General features: G+C 58.0%; 1 pseudogene; it reads right to left on the minus strand.

Moving 5' to 3' along the window:
* Nucleotides 1–695: 695 nt before the first annotated feature.
* On the minus strand, nucleotides 696–2,541 carry LOC136486748 (pentatricopeptide repeat-containing protein At2g01860-like; annotated as a pseudogene).
* Nucleotides 2,542–6,473: the final 3,932 nt, after the last annotated feature.

Below are 6,473 nucleotides of genomic sequence, written 5' to 3' on the forward strand. Positions count from 1 at the left end.
ACATCTTCATTAACAAAGATCCGCCCCTGATTGTAACTTTGTAAGGTACGTCAGAAGAATGCTGCAAAAGGTTTAGCTTGCAGGCAGGCATCAGCAGTTTCAGGATTTCAGCTTAAGCTCATGGCAGCTACCAATTCATCCTTGTAACGAAATCATCGCTTGCTTGAGAAGTACAGGCGGAACTGGGTAGCAACGACAAGATAACCTGCCTCTGCAGTCTGCGCAGTCTGATGCTTCCTTCAACAATGAGGACGTTCTTTTTGGATTCCTGCAGGGTAACAAATGTTACAGCACAAATAAAGCAGTAGGTATAGTTACAAATCTCTTCTACGTTCGATGCACTGATGATGTGATATAGTCATAGAGCACTCAGTGTCTGAGTATGCCCCAAGGATGAACACAAATTCAGCATTGAGCAATCTCCTTGCATCGAACTACACAAATTCATCACTGCTGACTGGGCAGTCTTGAAGCTACAGCTTCAGAAGCCAGTGCTTGCATCGATTAAGAGCTTAAAAGAGACTGTTCATCAGTTCATGGCATGGTCAGAAGAAAGGATACAAAGGAACTTGCAAGCATGCATTAGCAGTTTCAGGATTTTGGCTTAAGCCCATTGCAGTCACCAATTCATCCTTGTCATGAAATCATCGATTTTACTGGAAAGTACAAGGGCAACTGGGCAACAACCAAAAGAATAGTTCACAATCTTCTGTCAAGATTACTCTTTCTGTTACTCTACAACACATGCTACAGATAATTTGCCTCTACACAGTTTGGTGTTCCTGTCCTGATTCTACCCGTGTATAACACGCCAACAACACTCATTAGAGTCAACTAAGGATGTCTGCCTCCGATTTCAGACAACCGCGAAAGCAGCCTCCTGTCCAGCTTCACGCCGGCCGACTTGGCATCTCTGATCAGCTGTCGGCACTTGGCCAGCCTCCCATCTGCCAAATAGCCCTCGATCAGACTGTCGTACATGTCGCCGGTTGGAATAAACCCAGCCTCCTTCATCCTTGACAAATAGCGGAGAGCCCTCTCTGGATCCTGCAATGCCACGCACAGCTTGACAATAACTCGGTAGACCGGCAGATCAAGCAGGCATCCTGCCTGCTCCATTTCCCACACCAAGGACAGCGCCTCGCGGTGCCTTCCGTCGCGGCAGCGGCTGTGGATCACCGTCGTGTACATCACCACGGTGGGGCTCCCACTGGACTCCCTGAACCAGCTGAACAGGCTATCAACAGCTGCGTACCGTCGGAGCTTTATGCAGACCTTCATGACAGCCGTGCAGTCCTGTGGACGCAGCTCCAAGTCCGGCCTCTCACCGAGCTCATCGATCAATGCCGAGGCAAGCCCATAGCCTTCAGGTGTCCGGGTGGCTTCCAACATCAACTTCACATAAATGCTGGGGTGCAGCGTCCTGTTATTGATCCTTGCAAGTTCAAGGAGTTTGCGCACACGGTCCACTTTCCCTGCTCTGATGAACCCGCTCGCCATGGCCTCAAGAACGGCACGGCTGGTCGTGGGCACACATTGCTCCAGCGCAGACTCCACTTTGAGCTGGTCAAAGCGCGCCAAAACTTCTATGGCCGAAGCAAGAACCCGGTCGTCAGGGAACAACGGCACAGCTTTCTGCCTCTCAGCCCAGCACAATGTCTGCAGCGCGCGCTCGGGGAGCCCCATGTGCCCGAGCTCACAAATGGTAAGTGACAAGGAGCCTTTCCGGAGGAACCTCGCCCACCGGTCGAGCACCGTGGAGACGTCGTGCTCTGGAGGGAGCGCGGCGATCTCCCGGGCAATCCCGAGGAGGAACTCCGGGTTCTTGCGCACCTGGTCGCTGACGGAAGCGAGAAGAGAGCCCCGCTCTTGCAGCAAGGCGGACATGCTGCTTCGGCGCAGGAGCGACGGGCAGCCTCGTCTTGTGCGGCAGTGGCAATGGGAGCGCCCTCTGCCTCGTGGGGTTTGGCGGCTTCAGGGGTTTCTGGCGCATCGGCCGGTCGAAGAGCGCCGAAATAGCATCAATCTCTTCTGTGCTCCAAATTAAATCCTCTGCTTCATCGTCCTCTTCAGCACCATTCTCGGCATATATCTTGTCACTGAATTCCGACTCCATCTCCTTGGCCGGACCTCTATCGGTATCAGACAACTCTGATGAGCAAGAAATCCGAGACGCCAAGGGGAAAGAGCCATGGCTGCAGAATCCCCGGGCTCTGAGCTTCACCGGTGCGGGGCAAATGGCAGGCGCTGCCGGGAGCAGCAAGCTCACCAGCGTAGGGGCGGTCTTCACTTGGGGCATCGGCAGTGGATAATCCAGAAGCCTGGGTAATTGAAACTTCAAATCTTACTGGATCCGCCCAGCCGCCGGCCACCGGCCGCCTTCGCCAAGCCGCGGAGCCGCAGCCGCCGGACGCTTGGGCCTGGCCGCCTGGGGGGTGGAGTCTCGATGGTTGGGGCCTGGGGCAGGATTGGGGAGGGATGGAGAGCGCCGCCGCCGCCGAAACGCGAGATCCTCTGAAGTCGACCTCACGACTGCCGTTCCGGCAGTCGCTTCATTCCCTGCCGTTCCCTGGCATCCAACGGACCGGCCGAGCCTAGCCGCTGCACCTCCTCCACACTTCCTTCCGGCCCAGCAACACGGCCCGTTAGGCGTCGGTCGTTCTTGTTTTTGGCGCGGCATGGCTTGTTTTGGTGCGACCGGGGCTTGTTTTGGCGCGACGAGGGTTGGAGCCGTGAGGATTGAGGCGGCGATCGTCTACTGCTCGACTGCCCGTGCTCGGTTGCCGTTCATAGGAGAAATTGGTGGAGTACTCGTGTTTTGGACCGGCGGACCCTCAACCAACTAGTAAAAACGTACTGCGTGTCCCTAATTCCAGATGGTGATGCAAAGAGACACAAGGTTTATACTGGTTCGGGCAATGGGTGCCCTACGTCCAGTCTGAGAGATCGATCTTGTATTCCTTGCACCGAAATGCTCGTTGTAGGGGGTTACAAGCAGGGCGAGAGAGGGAGCTAGTCTCAGGTCTCTGCGCGGAGCGGCATGGATTACTTGAGATGTTGATCTCAGGCGGCGAAGAAGCGTGCGTGTCACAGAGTGTCAAGTGTGTGTTTGTCTACCTCGTGAACTCGTGAGCCTCAACTCGTCGTCCCCGTCCTCTCTCTAGAAACAGCCTCGGTCTCTCCCTTTTATAGTTGAAGGGGGACAGGGGTGATACATGTATCAGCTACGTGGCGTCGTGTGAACAGAGACGGCATGTCCGAGTCCTGTAGCCTGTTACTGTGGCGGCATGGATGATGGAGTGGTCCTGCCCTTGAAGTGCTGGAGCAACGCGCCGGTCACATCCGATCATGTGCGACGTGGGAGCTCCAGTGATAGCTTGACGCAGAGTCTGGCAAGCGCCGTGCTGGTTGCTGTGTGTTGACTGCGTGAAGAGCCGAGGCTCAGTTGGTGCCTAGGCCGAGCCGTTGTGGGGGGGCTCGGTGGGCGCGAATCCCGAGGTTGCCGAGACCCTGAAGTAGACTGCCGAGGCGTGGAGGGAGCAGTTGGTCCTGTATGCTGATTCCGAGGCTATAGTAACCCTGACTTGACTCCCCACGCCGCGTTGTTCCTGGAGCAGGGGTTAGGCAGCATAGTGCGGTATGGGTGTCAGTCGTGGGTACAGTGCTAAGCACAGCGGCCGGTAACCCCTGCCCTGTCCTGTCCTGGAAGGCATGGCTTTGAGGTGACTGGTGTCTCGTCGGCCACTCCGCTGTGTCGAGCTGTCGTTCGGCTGACATCGCGGGAGCGGTTGAGCGCGCCGGTCGAACGTGACATTTTGTCCGAGAAGTTGGTCGAGGCGGGGGCGACGGGGTTGTTTTGCCGAGCCGGCCTTGGGTCGAGGCGGAGAATCGGCATCTCGTCCGAGGCTGTACGCGCGGGGCCTCGAGCGAGACGGAGAATCAGTTCCCCAGCCGAGGCCTTTCGCGCGAGACCTCGAGCGAGGCGGAAAATCGGTAGGCCGTCCGAGGCCTTCCGTGCGAGGCTTCTGGCGAGGCTGAGAGTAGGTGGCCTCGGACATGGCCGGGGTTTAGCCAGTAGTTGTCCTTTGGCTTTGATTTTGACGGGGTCTAAGCGATTTTTTCGATTGTTGCTTAGGGGACCCCTTCTTGTGGTACCCGACAGTAGCCCCCGAGAATCAGGGAGAGTGTGAGCGCTCTCTTTGAGGTTTTGACGAGGCTCGGCTCGCAGCAACTCCTGGCAGGATGGTGTTTTGTACTCGAGGTCTCGGTGGATGCGCGCGAGCGCACCCGCCGGGTGTAGCCCCCGAGGCCCTGGAGGAGTGGATTTATTCCTCCAGGGGCTTTTCTTACGTCGTGAGAGGAGTTTTATTGCGTTTGCCAAGTCCATGAGTGTGAGTTCAGGTCGCTGAGCCTCGGCAAGGTTGCAGGAAGAGCCCCCTAACCTCTGCACGGAGCGAGAGTGCCGTCAGAGGTTCCCCTGGCTTTTTGTGCGGCCCTCACACATCCTTTTTGTTCAGAAAGAGGGGTGGAGGGTGCCATGCTACCCTCGGTGGGCGCGAATAGTGACACTTCCGGTGAGCTGTTATCGGGTAAGTCCGAGTGGAGGCCCGTGCCCCGTTCGATAGGGGTCAGCTAGCGGTCCAGGGACGCACTCCAAGAGTACCAGAGGGCTTCTCTAGTGGATGTCGGGGCTGTTTGATGGGCCCCGGTGGCTCGGTGCCTCCCTACGGTGGGATCCCATTCGGAGACCTCCCTGTCGGTCTCGGACATGACTTAGGGCATCCCAAGCGATCGTTTGCTCGGGCCTTGGCCATGCGCGGGCTCGCCCATAGTCGTCCCTGACTCTGCTGCCCTGGGGCGGCTGTCGAAACCCTCGGGGGCCTAGCCTTCGAACCCCTGGACCGTAACAGGCTCGATGCCCTTTATCGCGTTTTTCCGAGTCTTCGAATGCGAGCTTGGGTCGCTTGTCTTCGTCCTGGGTGCAGGAAGAGCCCCCGAGCCTCCGCACGGAGCGAGAGGACGGTCAGGGGTTCCCTTGGCTTTTTGTGCGACCCTCGCGCATCCTTTTCGTTCGGACGGAGGGGTTGCTTGTCGAGCCCCCTCGAGTGCGAGCCTAGGTCGCTGGGTCTCGACAAGGTTGTAGGAAGAGCCCCCGAGTCTCTGCTCAGAGCGAGAGGGCGGTCAGGAGTTCCCCTGGCTTTTTGTGCGCCCCTCACGCATGAGGGTTTGTTTGCCGAGCCTCCTTCGGGTGCGAGCCTGGGTCGCGGGGTCTCGGCATATTTGCAGGAAGAGCCCCCTAGCCTCTACACGGAGCAAGAGGGCAGTCAGGAGTTCCCCTGGCTTTTTGTGTGACCCTCGCGCATCCTTTTCGCTCGGAAGGAGGGGTTGTTTGCCGAGCCCCCTCGAGTGCGAGCCTGAGTCGCTGGGTCTCGGCAAGGTTACAGGAAGAGCCCCCGAGCCTCTGCACAGAGCGAGAGGGCGATCAGGAGTTCCCCTGGCTTTTTGTGCGACCCTCGCGCTTCCTTTTCACTTGGAAGGAGGGGTGGAATATGCCAGGCTACCCTCGATGGGCGCGAGCGGTGACACTTCCGGTGAGCTATTATCAGGTAAGTCCGAGTGGAGGCCCGTGCCCCGTTCGATAGGGGTCGGCTAGCGGTCCAGAGACGCACTCTAAGAGTACCAGAGGGCTTCTCTAGTGGGTGCCGGGGCCGTTCGATGGGCCTCGGTGGCTCGGTGCCTCCCTACGGTAGGATCCCATTCAGAGACCTCCCTGTCGGTCTCAGACACGACTTAGGGCGTCCCAAGCATTTCGCTTGCTTGGGTCTCGGCCCCGTATGGGCTCGCCCGTAGTCGTCCCTGACTCTATTGCCCTGGGGCGGCTGTCGAAACCCTCGGGGGCCCAGCCTTCGAACCCCTGGACCATAACGGGCTCGACGCCCAGTTCCTTCGTCTGAAAGCAATCGGGTGGGGGACATCCCCCCCATTGGTTTGACAACAGCGGGCGCGCCTTTTGAGGTGATTTTCCCAAGGAGGCGGACGGCGCCTGCCACTTCAGCAGTCGGACGCGACGCCGTGTCAGCGGATGGAACATAACTGTTCACGCGATTAATGAGGAAAAGGTGGGTACGTGGGCGGTAAAATCGGATCTAGATTAACTGTGCCGGATCTGAGGGAAACTTTCTCGATTTCGTCGCCCACCCGTTTCGCTTCCTTCCTGCATAAATACGCAGCGAGCCTCGCCCCTCCCCTCCTTACCTTGCCTATATTCGCCTTTGCCACCCTTACGCCGTTGCTAGAACAGAGAGCGCCGGGGAGAAGGAGAGAGAGGGGCGAGGTAGAGAGAGCGAGGGAGGCTCACCGTCGTAGTCGTATTCTCCGTCGCACCCATGGCCGGCGCCATTGTCAATGAGGCGGACTCTTGGGGTCAGTCCGACGTATCCGTGGAGACTCTCCAGTTGCTTATTGACGACGGC

The sequence above is a fragment of the Miscanthus floridulus genome, chromosome 1 (assembly GCF_019320115.1).
Source record: "Miscanthus floridulus cultivar M001 chromosome 1, ASM1932011v1, whole genome shotgun sequence".
Taxonomy (NCBI): domain Eukaryota; kingdom Viridiplantae; phylum Streptophyta; class Magnoliopsida; order Poales; family Poaceae; genus Miscanthus; species Miscanthus floridulus.